Raw genomic sequence first — 17,494 nt, 5'->3', positions numbered from 1 at the left:
CAGGGCCCTGCCCTATTGTCCTATTGCTAAGCAGTTAACCATGCAATAAACACTTGCAACCTATAAGTCCCTGCCTGCCTATTCCCCTGTAGCTAGCCCAGAATCAACTGTCTTCCCTTACCTGGGGACATTCCTGCTGCAGTTTCTTCCTTAAACACAGAAGCCCCTGACTTGCTGTTACAGAGACATACATGTCTTCTATACATGTCCTGTAATTGATGGCTTTCAGGATAGTTTAGAATTAATCCATAAAGGTTTGGAAATTTTTGAAAGGGTTGCGTCATGGCAAGCATGAATTTCTGTCCGCAAGATTTGTGCCTGCCTGTTTTGAGTTTATATTATCTACTGTTATGAGCCTCAAGTTCTTGTAATTTTAACTACCTAATTCGGGCTCAAATGAGGTAGTTACATATCCGAAGATATGGATTTCCAATTGAAAATTATCATATAGGTCCAAAAATATGGATGCAAATTTTACAGCTGCAGTTTTTGTGCATGTAAATCCAAAGCAAGCACTGGACATTCCTAAAATATAGATCTTAATTTCATACTGTTGGTCAGTGTAGAAAAATGATGAGTTTCTGCTTCTTTCTAAAAACAAGTATCATGGTATATCATATTTTGTAGTGGAAACTAAGCCAAGGGCATGTTAATATTGGTACTGGAAGACACCACAATGTATAGAATACACTTTTTTTTTTTCTCCCATGTTTCCAAAGGAAAGATTAATGAAAATACCATGTATTTAATCTTAACAGTTAATAGGTGGATTTTTAAATAAGACATGTAGAGTATTGTAGTTTATGATTCAGAAAGAAATAACAAGCATAGCAGGGTGGGATAATTTGCTAAATATTGTTAACAAGAATTTCTCACTTAGACAGTGTAACTTTCTCAGTTGAAATTTCCCCTGGCACTTTGCTAAAAGCTGTATTTCTCCATTGTGTTTCCTCCTTGCTTTCCTTTGATTTCTAATTGCTGTCCTCCTAGGGGTCTTGTTATAGCTGGAAGTCTTGACAGTTTTGTTTTTATTTACATTTCTCAAACTTTGTTCATTTGTATCATTTGCTTCACCACTTGTTTCATCCTGTTCTTTATTTAACAGGCCTGACCATTCCCTTTGCTAATGTAAAAAAGTACAAATATCTGTGTTCTTGTTCACAGCATTCAATCCATTGTTGCCCTGACTGTTCCACAGTTATGATGGTTGTCTTTATTTCTTACAGTAGCACCTGTTGGCCCCAACCGAGATAGGAAGTTCACACTATAGAGAAGAATAAAAAGAGTGAAGTTCACATGTTACACTTAGACCATATTAAGGGCACTTAAACCACAGGCATCCACATGTTAATACTTATTAACTTGTGCCAAGTACCCTCTGAACATCTTAAAGTTATACCACTTGAGATAAGGGTTAACTCTGGGCCATGCTACCTACGTTGTGTTAAGGTAACTTCAATCTGTTCCATGGAGATAAAACAAGCAATTTATAGTCCTCCAACACACAAGGACACAGCACACCTAGTTCCTCTCCCCCAGAACCTAGAGCAAAGAGAGAGCCAAGGGCTAGGGACAGAAGTTACACATAAACCATTTAAGTGATCAGAAACTGGTTTAAACCTATAACAGAACAGAAGCTCAGTGCACATAAACCAGTTTCAAAATGGCTGAAGCTGGTTTAAGGTAAACCTGGTTGAATGTAGTATCAGACTTAACTGATTTAGGTCAAACCTGTGTATGAAACTTCTGTCCCAGACCACTTCCTATTTTAAGTTAAATCAGTCCCACAGCATTTTGCAGCCCTAGGCTTGGCTGAGTTGGGCTGTGCTGTCTGCTACAGAGAGCAGGGCTGGCTCCACCCCTCTGAGCTCTAGCTGGAGCAGTGAGGGCTGGCTGACAAGGTGGGGGAGAGGGCAAGCCCAGTAGGGGATGCAGCAGAGTTGGGGGAGGGGGGGAGGGAGGCTGCCCCCTGACAAATCCTGGCTGGGGTCAGGGAGGGGGCTTAAACGCACCTTCCCACACTCAAACCTTCTGCTGGCTGCAAATGTGGACTACAAATCCCAGAGGCACCTGGAAGCAGGAAGAGGAAGTGATGAGCAACCCTGCAGAGTCCTACTGCTGTAATTCTGAACTTCAAATCCCTGAGACCTTGGGAGCAGCAGGAAGAGGAAGTGGTCACACACCATGCTCTAGTGCCCCCCAGCTTCTGTCCTGAACTACTGCAGGCCTGTGGCTGCATTTCCTGTATCAAAGGTAAATGTCTGACTTCTGTTTCAATTTAATCCATGCAGTTTAGACTAACCTGCAAAGACTATGTAGCAACATTAAAATTGAACTGGCCTGAAGGGATAGGAAGGGCTGCCCTGTAGAGGGACAGTGTGAAGAGAGAGAGTTTGTCCCAGTAGGGACACTGTTTGTCCTGAGGATGAGTGAAGCTGCTTTGGAGGCAACCCTTTTTGAAGTGGAACAAGCGATGTAACCTCCCTCTCATTCAAACCCCTGATGAGGTTAGTAAAAGCTCAGGAAGTGTCCTGGCCTGGGATTGCCTGAGAGGGCTTGTTTAAAAGGGGATGAGCATTTTTTTTTTTTCCTGGGGGGGGAGAACCACAGAGGAAGAGAGAGAGGCTGGAGGCCAGGAAAAGGAACCTCACCACAGCTCAAAGAGCCCCTGTTGGAGCCCTGCAGAGGTAGCAGGGAGAGGCTGTGCAGCCGTTCTCCCCCCTTGGAGCCCTGCTGGGGCAGGCACAAAAGAGGACCTGCCTGTCAGGAGGCTCCAAGCCTAGGAAGACCCTCCTACAAGCCCCTGTTTGGCATGGGTGAGCACAGGAGGGGAAGGGATGCAGGACCAGGGGGAGACTACTTGAAACTGCCCTGGTTTTCTCCATGAGTTAGCCTGTCCCTCTTTCAGGTGCCTTCTGTGTGTGCTGGAGAGAGCAATGGGTTAGAGCAGCCCGGGGGTGCTCCAGCCCAACAGAAGCCTCAATGGCAGGCAGGGCCCAGGGAGGGGGCTGCATTGCCAGGTGCTGTGAGGCTGTGCTGGGTAGGAGAACTTCTACAATCTGCAGCCCATACACTGCTCCCTGCTATGCAAGTGGATGAGGGTCAGGGAAGGAATAAGCTCTCTTGCAGGGATCACGGGAAAGGAGCCACCACCTGCTGCACTGAGACCCCTTAGCTTGTGAGAGAAACACCAGCAGCAGGGACCTGCCCATGGCTCTTGTGTCAGGGACACAGAAGCAGTCCTGCTCCCTGAGAAACCAAGTGAAGGGCAGTGTATATAGGGTCGTCATAGTTACCTTGGAGCATACAAGTTACAGACTGAGTGTTTAAATAAGTTCTCGATGGCTTATTAGTTAGCATATCAATTTATTTGTTTATTGGTTCCTTATTTGTTGTGGCTAATTTGTATGCCTTTCCTTGGTGTAAGGTGCATCAGAGAAGCATTAACCCTTAAACCACCATCGCCGGGTTATGTTGTGTAACATTATTTGTTTTATCGTGTTAGTTATACATTATCTTGTAAATAATTAAATTCTGTAAATAGTTTTATAATGGTCTGCAAGGCTGTTTTGATCATCAGGGGAGAGCCTCTCTGCTCAGGGACCCTTCAGCTGCTACCCAGGGAGCTGAACAGGACCACTGGCTACTGGGTACCCCAGGATCCCACAATTCAGGTGAAGGTGCATGTAGTGTTGTGCCCAGGGTTACAACTGAATTGATGCAGCCTCAGGCTTTTTGACTGTCTGTACCTAGCCCTGGTGTCCTGGACATTCTTGCTTACCAGCCCTCTAGTGGCAAGCCAGAGCTGTGCAGGGGCGGAACAGTATTAACCATTAATGTGTGACTGCTCACAGCATGTCCAAACTTTAACACAGTTTAATACTCCACAGATTGTGATGCTGTGACTGTACACAGAAACATAGAAAGTTAGGGTTAGAAGGGACCTTAGGAGATCATCTAGTCCAACCCCTGCTCAAAGCAGGACTGGCCCCAACTACATTATCCCAGCCAAGGCTTTGTCTAGCTGAGTTTTAAAAACCTACAGGGGTGGAGATTCTACAACCTCTTGGGGTAATCTGTTTTAGTGAAGTGGGCATCATTCGCTAGCGACATCTAGCTCCCCACCTGCCTCTGGGCACACCGCCCGCTTGTCTCACCCACCATGCCTTGTTGGTATTTAATAAAGTTGTTACCTAAAGTGGGAGGCTGCCCATTGTTGCACCCTGATATTGGGGGGGGGGGGAGTGCTATCTGCAGCTCTGTTCCACCCCTACACCACAGCCCAAGCCTCACAGATGGCATCTCAGGCAGTTAGCTAAACCGTCGCTTTCACCCATTTGATGTGGCCCCCCAACCGTGGGATCCTTCGGCTTCTGTAAGCCCGGTCCCCGTCTCAGGCCCAGTCGGGACCCCGAGCTTCTGTGCTCATTGTGGGTGTCCCTCATGGTGGGCCCCTGGCCCTTTTGACCTTTAAGTCCTGGCCCCAGTATTGACCAGTTGAGTCCTTCAGCAGGGTCTTCACCTTCTGCCTGCACTTCTGGAGTAGGGTTCCCCATTCCTGGATCAGGTGCTCCTGGCAGTATGCCTGGCCCTGCGGGGTCTCTCTCCAGCTGGCTCAGGTGCTTCCAGAAGCTTGCCTGGCCTATACTCCTCCTTTGACGTTACCCTTCACACACCACAACTGGTGCTCCAGGGTCTCACAGGGACTCTCACTCCCCCACCCTGGAGCAGCAGGTCACTGTGCTTGGCTATTGATCTTATTCTCAACCCACCGGAAGGTGAGGGCTGGGGTTAAGGCACCCCTACTCATCTTTCACTGGGGTGATTACTGGCCCGGCATTTCCTGGGGGCTCCCACGCCACTGAGAGCCTCACCAGACCACCCACTCCTGGCAGGGTACAGTTTTAGGTTATGCCCAGGACCAGGAGCCTACAGCTCCTGCCCTTACATCCAGGATGATAGCTGCAACCTTGCAGCCAGGCAATGCTGCTGCCTCCCTTGCCAGCCGGAATCTGATCGGATTATAAAGGCAGCCAAGGATCTAAAATGGCTGCTGCAGTCAAGCACCTGCTGGCAGCTTGGCTCAGGCCCTTAAAATGGCAGGCACCTATGGTGCCCTGCCACACTGTTCAAGTGCTTTACTACTCTCCTTGTGAGTTTTTCATAATCTAATGTAAACTTCCTTTGCTGAAACTTGAGACTGTTATTCCTTGTTTTGTCATCTGCCATCACTGAGGACAGTCTAGCTCCGTCCTTTTTGGAACCACCCTTCAGGTAGTTGAAGGCTGTTGTTAAATTTACTCTGTCTTCTCTTTTCTAGAGAAATAAGCCCAGCTCCCTTAGCTTCTCCTCAGAAGTCATGTGCCTTGGCCCGCTAACCATTTTTCTTGCTCTCTGCTGGACTCTCCAATTTGTCCACATCCTTTCTGTAGTGGGGGAGGCTATAGTATTCCAGATGTCTATTCACCAGTTCTGAATAGAGAGGAATAACTCCCTTTCCTTGATCTGCTGTCAACACTTCTACTAATGTAGCCCAGTATGCCATTAGCTTTCTTGGAAAGACGGGCACACTGTTGGCTTGTATTCAGGTTATTGTGCACTGTACCCCCCAGGTCCTTTTCTCCAGGCCAGTCCCCAGCCTGTACTGGTGAAATATTTCATGTAACTTCACCCATGATCTGTCTCCTGAAGAATTTTTATGGGTGAGAGGAAAGAAGTGTTTAGTGGATGGAAGACTGAGGCCCACAGAAGGTTGCAGGAGATAGCACAGGAAGCTAACCCTCATTCCAGTTCTACAAGAATATCAAATGTTGAAGACGGGGAAGACCTCTGAAGCTGCCTCAATTGCACCACATCTCTTAAAGTTTAGGAATTATGGTACAATTTGGTGGCTAATAGGCTTTTTTTTTTTTTTTTCAATGATTTCAAGCCAGTACCAGGAAAACAGCTTTCATTGAACCCTTTTTGCTCGTGTATTTTATACCATAATTAAAGTAGAGCTGTTTTGGAAGTACTGTGTTTCCACAACACTAAACCATACTGGGGCAGTCCCTTTTACAGCATTGCCTGAAAGTAGTACATGCTCCTTACAGGAACCTCGGAACCTGCTGTGTCAAGGAAAAAAAAATCTGAATGTATGCATTTTGTGTGGGTCCCTCCCACCTGCTATTTACTTTTGCTGTCCCTTGCATATTCCAAAGGTTCAGCTCACTTAGTCTGGGTTGCATTTGCAAGAACACAAAAAAGAAGTGGAGAAATTTGCAAATGGAACAATAGCGTGATGTGATCTTTGGCCTTTTTCCTATAATAAAGGCTAAATTGCACCTGATGCCAAGGAAGGTAGCTGTAGGTCTGGGGGAGAGGGCAGAATGGTAAGTGTTGCTGTTAATGTCTAAAGTTTCAGCAGCTACAATACCTTCTTTTGCACATTCAGAACATTTTTGCTTACTGCATGGAATAAAATGATCACACTGCTATTTTTACCATGCAAGCATTTTAGATGGTTTGATGACCAGGTAACAGGATTTATCAGTTCAAAGGGTAGGCATATTTTTCCAATCAAGCTGCATATTTTGATAATTCAGTTGCACACTTGGGCCTTTGGAATGTATATATTTTGCTGAGCACTCTGTTTTGATTTAGCAATCAGCCAGTCTACATCTGTAAGTTTCATATTTTATCACAGTATTTTAAGGATTTTGCATACTTCTCAGAACAAAACAGCTCTTATATATTCCATTTACAGATGTTTATGGTCCAGCTACAGACTACACTTATCTAAGAAGCTATTATGGATTATTATATGAGCTTGCCAATCAAGTAGATCTTCCAGGAGAGGTGATGAGGTTTAGCTACTCCAAAGATGATTGATTTAACTCAAGCTAAGCTTGCACCTGACCAGTGAGGGGTTGTTTAAAGTTCTGATGTTTAGAGGGGGAGAGGGTAGGGGAACCTCACAAATTTGGATGGAAACCTAAAATTTCAAAATCTGTAGGCAGCAAGCTTGAAACAGTTATCAGAAACATCTAAATTCTTTCTTTGATCTCCCTGCTGTCTTTAACGCTAAAGGCTGGGAAGGGTGAGGGGGCAGCTTGAATGTCAATCAGACTTCATTAGTGAAATGACTGAGCTTCATATTTTATTCATCAAGTACAAGGATTACAAAGGGAAATAAGGGATTTTTTTACCCCTAATGAGCTGAGCTATCAGTTAAGAGTTAAGCCAGACCAGTAGGCACAGCAGTACTGTTAGAGATGAGAGCTGAGATGAGGAAAAGAATCTCTCCTGGGTCCTGATATGTATTTGAAAGTTCTATAGATTATAAGCATGATGGTATAATTTTTTTACCTAAGAACTAACAGTACAGGTAGACATGGGTGACTGATGCCACCTTAGTCAGAGTCCCCGTGCGGCCAATCTCACGGACCGGGGGGGGAGTCCCCCTGTGGCCAATCTCACCAACTGGGAAGAGGTCGGTGCTCCTGGAAGAGGCCATGGTACTCTCAGAAGCAGCTGCAGTGCTTTATCCGTCTCTCCTACCCCCTGGCTGGTGCTTGCCCAGGGGGACGACCAGTGCTTCCATCTGTCCCCCCCGCCTGTTGCCTAAGCAGGGAGCGTGGGCTGTCGGGATGCACTAGTGCTCTCAGGGGGTGCATGTGCATCCCCTATGCATCACTACTGCTGGTAGAACCCCAGTTGTGGACACTGTCATACTTGAAAGTCAGGGCCTTGAGCTGCTATGGCTTATTCCTTTTACTAAATGTGAATAAGCAAGTGAATTATTATGTGAATAAGTTTATTCCTTTTACTAAATGTGAATATAAGCTGCTTCCACCTGAGGAAGGTTGTACTGCTTTAACTGTATTGGGTCAGTGAAAACGATATGACTCATTTGTGTGGTCAGACCCTTACCTTGCTTGGGTCAATGATGGCTCCATGCTGTATGGAAATGCAGAAGGCCTTGGTTACTTCTTTCTACTTGGAGTGCTCTCTCTTCTTCCCTACTTGCTCTCGCCAATTTTGAAATACATAATGGGTAGTCCCAGTTTCAAGAATATTGCTGTTCAGGGATGGATTTGTTTAATTTAATTTTGCACCAACATGGCACCAATGGTGCAAATCCTAGTGCCACCAGTGTAAAAAGTGATTTTTTTTTTTCAGTGATGGGTTCACCAAAAGGAAAAAGAGGGAAAGGGGCCAGGAGTCTTCCTTGGCTGACCAGAGAAATCTAGGGCAGCCTACGGGCCAAAAGGGGGGCGCCCATAAAAAGTGGAAACAGGGAGAGATCACCAAAGAGGAGTATACCTCCTCTGCTCGCGCTTGTAGGGAGGCAGTTGGACGGGCCAAAGCTACCATGGAGCTGAGGATGGCATCCCAAGTAAAGGACAACAAGAAATTGTTTTTTAGATATATAGGGAGTAAAAGGAAGGCCCAGGGAGGAATAGGACCCCTACTAAATGGACAGAAGCAGTTGGTGACGGACAGGGGGGACAAAGCTGAACTCCTCAATGAGTTCTTTGCCTCAGTGTTCCTAAGCGAGGGGCAGGACAAGGCTCTCACTGGGATTATAGAGAAGCAGCAGCATGGCACCAGACTACCATGCGTAGACCCTGAGATGGTGCAGAGTCACTTGGAGGAACTGGATGCCTTTAAGTCGGCAGGCCCAGATGAGCTCCATCCGAGGGTACTGAAGGCACTGGCCGATGTCATTGCACAGCTACTGGCGGGAATATTTGAACACTCGTGGCGCACGGGCCAAGTCTTGGAGGACTGGAAAAGGGCCAATGTGGTCCCCATTTTCAAGAAGGGGAGGAAGGAGGACCCAGGCAACTATAGGCCAGTCAGTCTCACCTCCATCCTTGGCAAAGTCTTTGAAAAAATTATCAAGGCTCACATTTGTGAGAGCCCAGCAGGGCAAATTATGCTGAGGGGAAACCAGCACGGATTTGTAGCAGGCAGATCATGCCTGACTAATCTAGTCTTTTTTTATGACCAGGTTACAAAATGCCTGGACGCAGGAGGAGGGGTGGATATCGTATACTTAGACTTCAGGAAGGCCTTCGATATGGTATCCCACCTCATACTGGTGAACAAGTTAAGAGGCTGTGACTTGGATGACTACACAGTCCGGTGGGTGGTGAATTGGCTAGAGAGTCGCACCCAGAGTCGTGGTGGATGGGTCGGTTTCGACCTGGAAGGGTGTGGGCAGTGGGGTCCCGCAGGGCTCGGTCCTTGGACCGATACTCTTTAATGTCTTCATCAGCAACTTGGAAGAGGGAGTGAAATGTACTCTGTCCAAGTTTGCGGATGACACAAAGCTATGGGGAGAAGTGGACGTGCTGGAGGGCAGGGAACAGCTGCAAGCAGACCTGGATAGGTTGGACAAGTGGGCAGAAAACAACAGAATGCAGTTCAACAAGGAGAAATGCAAAGTGCTGCACCTAGGGAGGAAAAATGTCCAGCACACCTACTGCCTAGGAAATGACCAGCTGGGTGGCATGGAAGTGGAAAGGGATCTTGGAGTCTTAGTGGACTCCAAGATGAACATGAGTCAGCAGTGTGACGAAGCCATCAGAAAAGCTAATGGCGCTTTATCGTGCATCAGCAGATGCATGACAAATAGATCCAAAGAGGTGATACTTCCCCTCTATCGGGCGCTGGTCAGACCACAGTTGGAGTACTGCGTGCAATTCTGGGCACTGCACTTCAAGAGGGATGCGGATAACTTGGAGAGGGTCCAGAGAAGGGCCACTCGTATGGTTAAGGGCTTGCAGACCAAGCCCTACGAGGAGAGACTAGAGAACCTGGACCTTTTCAGCCTCCGCAAGAGAAGGTTGAGAGGCGACCTTGTGGCTGCCTATAAATTCATCACGGGGGCTCAGAAGGGAATTGGTATGGTTTTATTTACCCAGGTGCCCCCGGGGGTTACAAGAAATAATGGCCACAAGCTAGCAGAGAGCAGATTTAGACTGGACATTAGGAAGAACTTCTTCATAGTTAGAGTGGCCAAGGTCTGGAACGGGCTCCCAAGGGAGGTGGAGCTCTCCCCTACCCTGGGGGTCTTCAAGAGGAGGTTGGATATGCATCTAGCTGGGGTCATCTCGACCCAGCACTCTTTCCTGCCTATGCAGGGGGTCGGACTCGATGATCTATTGAGGTTCCTTCCGACTCTAGCATCTATGAATCTATGAAATTCACCACACTTCAGATTAGGGTGAGTTTCCTTGCTACAAGCCATCACTTTACAGCATTGTTATAAAACTTGCATTGGGGGCTTGCACTGAAGTAGATAAACCTGTGTCCTGTTACTGGCTACCATAATACAGAAAATCCTCGGAGAGTAAGCAAGCACATTATGAGAATTAGACTTGTCACAGGGACACAGTCAGGTAACCTGGAGTGTTGTTTAGAAAAATAAAAATAAAACCCACTATGTTACAAATATTTTCATGAAATGATTTGCATGTTTACCTGCTGATGAGGTTATAGTTGTTTCCCCATGTGTTCCTTTCCCCCCTAAGTCTTTAAATTCCTCTTCTCTTATTCTTGAGAACAACATAAGGTTATAGTATAGGAAAAGCTTCTAGCAGGCAAGGTATACAACTCAAGAAGCTTCATTTTATCTTTAATTTTACATGAAGAAATATGAAATGCAAATCTTTTTCTTTATTTGTAATAGGTCAAACTAATTTAGCAAAGTTGACACCCATTTGCATAGAAAAATATTGTAAACACAGTAGAATTCAAAGGTCATTTCTGAAAATCAAGGGCAATTTCTATGCTATTTTAATCCACTTCATATAGGTGTAACAAATTTAGTACAGGGTGAAAGTCCAAGACTTTTACTTGCTGGTGTCTTTTATATAACTCTAATAACTATGTAGGGGTCTATTATTATAATTTATTCAGTGCTGAGAAAAGAAGAATATGGCAAGGAGAGTTTAGCTTAAGACCTTTTGATTTATGCTGATTTCCACCCCCACATTATTTGAACAGTAGCTGCTCAAAAAGATGCAGAACTCTATTGCCAATAGTTACATCATCTGAAATACATGTTGTCCATTATGCAGGCAAATGCTGAACTCTAGTCAGAGCGTAGAGCCAATGTCCTTATGCTGTCATATTAAAATACTCTTCAATTGCAGACTAGGGTGTGAGATCGAAGGGTGCTGAAGAATAGGAAAATTGTCTCATTTATGTAAAATAAACAGCTGGGCTTCTCCTTTATCAAATAGGTAGCATATTTACTTTGAAAGATCAAAATTAGTGAATTCAGCATAGCTCTTATGAAAACACCTGGTTAGAAATTATTATGGTAGTGTAGAAGTGATGTAGCTGTGACAGTCCAGAAATGATGTGGGAGACAAGAATTTCTTAGGTTGATATCTATATTGAACCAACTCTGGTCAGGTGTGTGCATGACTACTTCAATAAAAGTTATTGTCCAAAGCAAGAATTGCTTCTAGGAGGTATTAGACTTTTTTACAATGTTTGAAAGATCATAGGGCGGGAAGGGACCTCACAAGGTCATCTAGGCCCCCGCTCAAGGCAGGATCTTGCCTGACTGGAACATCTCAGCTGAGTGTCTGAACCTGCTTTTAAAAAACTCAATGTCAGGAGATTTCACAATTTCTCTAGGTAGTCTGTCCCAGTGCTTAACCACCCTCATACTCAGAAAGTGTGACTTCCTAATCTCCAACCTACATTTCCTGCTGCTGAAGCTTGAGACGGTTGTTTCTTGTCCTGTCCCCTACAGCCAAGGGAAAAAAAACCCATCTCCATTCTCTCTGTAGTTGCCCTTCAGGTGTTTGAAATCCCCTTTCACTCTTCTCTTCTCCAGACTACATAACCTTAGTACTTTCACTATGTCCTCATAAGTTATAGTACCCCAAGCCCCTAATCATTTTTGTTATTCTGCATTGGACTCTTTCCATACTGTTCACATTCTTCTTGAAGTGGACAGCCCAAAACTGTACATAATATTGCAGGTGAGGACTCACCAGTGTTGAATAGAGTGAAAGAATCACTTCCCTTGATTTGCAAGTAAATCTCTTGTCAATAAAATCCAGTATATTGTTGGCCTTTTTGCAACAAGAGCACATTGTTGGTTCATATTCAGCTTACAGTCTACTGTAAGATAAGGCTAGTATCAATGAATATACACATCAGGGATGAATTAGGCCCACTGTTTATATTCTGAAAGTTTTTCATATTATGAATTTTGGTATATGTACCAAACTTGGTATAAATGACTGAAGCCTTTTGGAATTAATAATTTGTACATTATAATAATTTATACTTAAGTGTATTGAAGGTGCTCTACAAGAGTCAGCAGTCTGGGGTATGACGAACAACATTAAAACCATTCTTGTCTCTCAAGTCATTCACCTATATTTAATTTTACAGCACACTGTAAAATTGTGTTGAACTGATTGTGTGAAATGATTGCTTGTTCTACAGTTATTATGTGAGATATTTGGCACCTTTTAGCTTGTAGGCCCAATCTTGTAACATGGATGTGCATTTGGATGCATTAAAATTAGTCTTCAGTTAAAACATACGCACTAAAAAGGAGAAGCTGGTTGGAACTGTACCTTACATATGGGCACGTCTACATGAAACGTTTACTGTGGAATTGACTAATTAGCTTTGCAGTAAATGTCTCGCTGACCACATGTGTGGCCCTATTAGGCCACAGTAAACTAACAAACTCTGCCTCAGGTTAGTACTTGTATTTACAAGTACTATCTTGTGTCAGAGTTTTAGTGCACAGCAATGCATGTATAGAGGGCTGGCTGGGGCACAAGGGTACTTCAGTGTGGGGGCTGGCTGCCAGCTAGCCTTGCACCAAAGCATCCTCTTGCCTCAGCCAGCCCCTCCACAGCACATTTAGCCCAGTTGGAGCAGCCTTCAGCTGTCAGGATGATTGTGGGGGCCCTTTGTTAACCAGGGCTGCTCCAACTCCATGAGCTGCACGTGAATAAACTATGGAACTGATTGGTCTGGAGTTAAATGCTCCTCGGTGCATGTTCAAATGACACTCCTGGAAGCAAAAATCTCCAGAGCAATAAGCTCCAGAATTATTTATGTGCATGAATTGCATGTGTAGATGCACCCATGGAGTGTATTACTCCTGTTTTTTTTGTAACTCATAAAAGAGTAAAGTGATACAAATCTTACGGCTGAGGCTACTAAAATTATCCCTTGTGATAGCATGTTGTTATCTCACTGTAGTAGAAGTTCCTTGGACTTTGTCAGAACTTACTGTGAGCCAGTGTTGAGACCCTCCAATGGGACCTTCATTCCAATAGGATGATGTAGTGACTGAAACCATTTGGGTTTGCACTAAACAGAACTAAGATACCATCAGCTTATTGTATCTTGTTTTTTGTTTGTGTTTTAGGCTGGACTCAGGGCCATAGGATCTGTCAGAATTTGTAGATTATTTTCAGAGTCATTGGTCCAGACTGGTTACAAGTACCATGCAAACTTTTCATTTTCTCTCCATTTGCTAAAAGTATAGGCATGTGCCTATATACAGTTCACGTTGCCTCAAAACTGCCTTGAAGCGAAGAGAAAAGCATGTGAACATTCCTTCTTAATAGAAAGCCCTAAAACTTCTTAATGCTTGTCTGCTTCTATGGTTTTGAAAGGCTTTAACTCTATAACCATGATGTAGATTAACAGGGAGAGAGTCCATTGCTGAGGCAGACAGATTGCTTCAGTATTTAACTCTTCCAACCAGCAAAATGTCAATTGGAAATTACCTAGCTCAGCTGATTAAGTTCCTTGCAAAGAAACTAGCAGCAGTTCCTTGCAAAAGCATAGACTTCATCAATAAACTTACTGAGCTTTATGGTACAACTCAAAAGGGAATTATCTCCTGAGCAGATGAGGCAATTAATCTCTGTTTCTCTCCCTTCATACAGAAACTCTGACTGCAGTGAACAGAACCCTTTAAAAACAATAAAAAGGGTTGCTTCCTGAGTACTTGTATTAAAATTTATAGGATATTGTCCTCACAAAGACATTTCCCAGTGGAATGTCACTCTTCATCATTAACCTTTGGGATTTGCAACAGCCACAGAATATGCATCTGTATATCCCCACTGTTCTGGGAAAGATGTACATCATTACACTGAAGGAGGAGTATGTGACAGAAATTTACCATAGTACAGTATGTGTAGATTATTATCCTAGCCAAGCCCTAACAGTATGAATTGGGGATGGTAATAAATGTGACAATTTAACAACAGCAGCATTCAATTTAAATTGATTTATCTCTCATAGAGGACAGATGCATTGTTTTTAGACACATCAGTAAACTTCAAAGAAAATCAATTCCAAGTTGAAAGAAACTTTGGATACAAGAAAGACAGTCATTAGGCAATGAACACATCTTTGAATGATCTAACTGTGCTAGCTGAAGAGAAGTATTTCAGTGCGGTCTGGCAGTGTAAACTTTCTTGATGGAGGTGCCCGAATGCAGGTAGCTCTTTTGAAGAATCACGATAGGGATACAAACAGTGGGTTATTTTAATCTGAAGCTAAGGCAATTCTTTCCGGAAAGCAAAGTACTAGTAGAGGGACTCTTGGTTTGACTGGTAGAAAACACGCAGTGTCAGAACTGTAGGACCAAATCAGACATATTTGAGACAGGCTTAACTCCATCAACTTCAGTGGTATTGCAAATGCTTACAAAATACTTTAATTTTCTCCTAACTCCTAAAGTCAATGAAGCTTTCCCTGTGTTCATCATATCTGATTTTTGGCCTGTGATGGAAACAGGTGACTTAAGAATAGGGAAAGGCTAAAGGATCAAGACTGAGTTTACAGCAAATTTCTGTTCTGTCATAGTATTATTCTGTGAATTCTCTTTTCCATGAGCCACTAAATTCCTTTAGCAAATACTGAAGCTCATGGACTTATAAGCGCTGAGCAAGACTAAAATTGTATGTTAAGTGAGTAGACACTACTTGTTTCATGGTTTGGTGAAGGTCAGCTCTTGGTTATGAGCACACTATTTACCTTTCCACGGTCTCCAAATTTATTTACCTCACTTTAAATTCTGTTTAGCACGTGAATGTTTGCAAATAGGAATAAAGCAATTGAGGGGAAAAGAAACAAGTGTGAAAAATATTAACACAAATGCAAGTAAGCAAGAGTTAAATAGCATGTGGCTTCTGGGTTCAGCCTTTTCCCCTAAGTTAGGAAAAGGTAGATCTTGAGGGAAGTCTTGAAATATTTTTTTAAGTCCTATACAGTATAATAAGTTTCTTGACATTTGCTTTATTGACAAATCCTCTTTCTTGGAAAAGTTGGAAAAAGATAATATTCAAAGTTCTTTGGTTTTCTGAATGTTTACTGACAATTTCATCTAAACTTCTATTGAAAACTTGTAAGGTGATATTTCAGTGAAAAATGTTTAGTCAGGGACAACCCTTCCAACTGACCTATGTTTGGATTTTTTTTTCTCCCCCTTACAATTACCAGTTGCTTTCTCAGTTGACAGGCTAGCCACATTACTGTTTGTTATAAGTGTTTCTGAATGCATCCTCACAGCTGTCCAGCCTTGGGCCTTTTTTCCTGGAGGGAATTCTACGATTTACTTGATCTCTGAAATGGAATTGTGCTAGACACCTAACAATGAGATCCAAGTATAGGTAACAGCAAGTAACCCTAACTCGGGTATCACTATAATAGATTCTCCTCTCCCTCCCCCTCCCCAGCCCCCACTTCCTTCCCAATGCTGCAGATCTTTCATATATATTCTGTTACCTCTCCCTGGGGTCCATCGGTGTGTAGACCTGTATGTTTTCTCTTGAGAGTCTGTGACAGCAATAGATTGAAAGCAATTCTGAAAACAGCTTTTTCAAACAATATTATGTAGTTTTTAAGGGGCAAAGTCCAGAGGGCAGGTAGGGGGGAAAAAAAAACAACCAAGAAACCCTTAACTCCTCTATCTGTAATCCAGACAGGTCTGACATTTTTCATCTTTGAATTGGGAGGTGCACCCGCTGCACCATTTGCAGCTTACTGCCTTTGTCTGCATGCAGGTCTTGGCAGTATATTTTTACTGCACAGTAAAGTGTAGAGATACTTGCATTAGCTCTAAATGATCTCACTTGTATTCCAGAAACAATGCAGCCAGGTTAGTGCACACAGCCCTGTGATGGCTAATTCACATCCTTTAGAGGTGCTGGTATCTGTGTGCTGATCTGCATTGTACCATATTGACAATAGCTCCAATCAAGAAGCATTTCCCAATTCACACAACTACCCAATTAAAAAAAAAAAAGTGTATTTAAGGATCTGGTCCCCTTGATCTTGAGCTTAGCCTTGGGAGGAAGGCTCCGTTCTAATCTAGACTGGTTCAACCACTGTTATCTCCAGTCCCTTGAAAATGGATACCTGAGGCAGTTTATTTTATCTTCCCTGTTTGGTTCTGTACTAGTCCCTATTCAGTCTCCTTTAATTTAACTCTCTGCACTCAGACAGCAGTATAAGACTGAACAGGGAAACAGTTACATCTGTTCTTTATAAAAGATAATACAGATGTTTCCCAAATTCATCACCTTTTAAATGAGTTTGGTGTCCATTTCCCCAAATAATCTTTTGAGCAGTCTTTCTCCTCTGAATCCAATATGAGACCTTTCCTGTATATCATTTCAATGATGTCTGCATTATTGAAGTCCAATTCAATTTCTTCACAGATATTCAGTTGCCATGGTGCTCTGAAATGAAACCATTTTTGAAAGTACATCTTTTTTCCAGAAATTTGCCCAAATATTGAATTCTAGTTCTTTTCATTGTGCAAATTTCCTTCTTTTCCTTTTCTCTGTGAGATGCCTTTTGCAAATGCCTTCTAATCCTGACCTCCAGGTGACCTCTATTGGCAATTATTTATATATAATGAAAAACTGAAAAGTAAGACCATATTTTGTAGGTTAAATGAAGATGTGAACCTTGGGGTTAGAGGAAGATAGCCATGGAAATAAAATACTTTAGATTCAAAGATCCACGTTAGGGATGCAGTGGTTGTCAAAATAAACTTACCTGGGAGACAGCTATGTACTCTGTGACCAGCAGCCCTGACCTGCTCAGTTGCCTTGATAGCAAGGTCTTTCTCCAACCAGTAATTGGGTTTCTCTGATGAGAAAAGGTTCCTCAGACTTTAATGCTGTCAACCCTAAGACACTAAGAAATGTATTCCTCTCACGGCCTTTGCAATTGTCATTAAATTGTGTGGGAGTTACAGACACACACATCAAGCAGAGAACAGACAGTAAAATATCATGGTCATGCAGTCAAGGTGGTTGATCCTTTCAAGTTTACTATTTTTAATCAGATAACTGAGCATTTCTAAGCTAAGTTTGACTTTGGGACAGCTTGTTAAAAGTACAAAAAGAAAATACAGAATTGTCTTTTCCTTGCAGGAAAATTAGGATGACTGTACATGTTTTCTGAATTTCATTGTCTAGTCTTTGTGCTGGGG

This window comes from Alligator mississippiensis, chromosome 5 (genome assembly GCF_030867095.1).
Source record: "Alligator mississippiensis isolate rAllMis1 chromosome 5, rAllMis1, whole genome shotgun sequence".
NCBI classification, from domain to species: Eukaryota; Metazoa; Chordata; order Crocodylia; family Alligatoridae; genus Alligator; species Alligator mississippiensis.
This window is presented reverse-complemented; position numbering follows the sequence as displayed.